Below are 1630 nucleotides of genomic sequence, written 5' to 3'. Positions count from 1 at the left end.
AAATGACAATCTCTTCACGAGCTTTCAATTGCTCAGAACTTGCTGACGCTAATACTGCAGCACAGCAAAGAGCAGAGAGTTGAGGTAACGATTGCAGGGGAACAGAAAGATGTCTGCTGGCTTGATATCAGAGAACTCTTAGTTCAGGAAAGCATAGTCTGAAATTTATTTTAAAAACTGGAGGCTGTTGTGAGGGTAGAGCTGCAGAATCCTTCCCGTCTGCTTCCGGCCCTGGGAGATGCTGAACAGCGTTCCCATACTGACATCTGACAGGAGAAAACAGAATTACTGCAGAGGCTCTGGGAGAGCTCACCGTGTTGTGACGAGGCTCACTCTGAATCAAATTCCATCTGGTTTCTTAAAAGGGTTTTGTGCCGGGCATATAATCAGTGCTCAGTAAATGTTACCCGTTATTATTTTATTTGGAAGGAGAAAAATGCTGCTCATACTGGTTACCACAGACTTAAGGATGCAACGTATAGCATCGCCTCCCCAAATAGCAAACAGTGTGCATATCTGTCTCTACCTAGCCAGTGAAGCATACCTCCAATTCTGTTTGTTTCTCCCAGAAAAATATTTGGAGGTGTTTGGAGCTCATTAAGTTTTATTCCTGAAAATAGACTTGCTTCTGGCGTAGAGTGTGTTCTTTGACCACTGCCTCCAAACAAAAAGTCATGGTAGAACATTCATTCCCTGGTCCTTTTTATAGCATCATCTGGGGCAAAGGCTATCTTTGTCAAACCAGGTGATTAGGAAGAGCACAGAAGAGACTGGTAACTCCTCTCTAGACTGTGACCACACACGCACATTAGATTTTCACAGTATGTATTATTTCTTGACTTCCCCTTACTTCCTCCTCTCCTACCAGCTGGCTTGCTTGCTATTTCAGCAGCTAGATTTCAATGGTTCAGATTTTCTCCTTCTTCCTGGAAAGTTTTAAGTCTCCTTAAAATAGCTCCATCTTTTTGTTATGTGGGATTGACCACTAGCTACAAACTAACTTTTTAGATCTCTCTAGGGAAATAAACAGGGGGGGAGAATACATACTAATCACCATCGTGATGTTTTAGTTCTTCCCACCACGCTGAGCCCTTTTTCTCATTCCTACTTTAAACTGAACTATTTTAGGCTGTCTCAGAAGGCAGCTCTGCTAGTAGGGTGATCACAGAGGGCGATAACAGCAGGTGTCCTTTGTTAAAAGCTTAGTTGTTATCTGGTGCTGGGGCAAACATTTAAAACACATTATCTCATTTAAAATATAAGCCATCCCTGAAACTCAGAGAAGTTAGGTAACTTTCTCCACATCACCCAGCCAGGAAGTGACCAAGGTTCATATTAGGCTTGTACATCTTGAATTTTCATAATTATGCTTATGCTACTAGTAATATCAATAATAGAATCTTCAGGCCATGAAGTGGATCACATTTTCCCCTTGGTGTTAGTGAATTAGTAAAGCATACCAAGATTAAATAATAAATGAACAAACAAACAGACAAAAAAACAGATTATTAAGATGCTTGTGCTTGCTGCTCTGGTCATTTAACAATTTTAATTTCACTATATTATGTAGCTACAAATGGCAGTGGGTTGAAACACTGCTCCTTGCTGGGGATATGATTTCTGGAGGGTG

This window comes from Lemur catta, chromosome 4 (assembly GCF_020740605.2).
Source record: "Lemur catta isolate mLemCat1 chromosome 4, mLemCat1.pri, whole genome shotgun sequence".
Lineage (NCBI taxonomy): Eukaryota > Metazoa > Chordata > Mammalia > Primates > Lemuridae > Lemur > Lemur catta.
The sequence above is the reverse complement of the archived record's forward strand: the minus strand, read 5'-3'. Positions refer to the sequence as shown.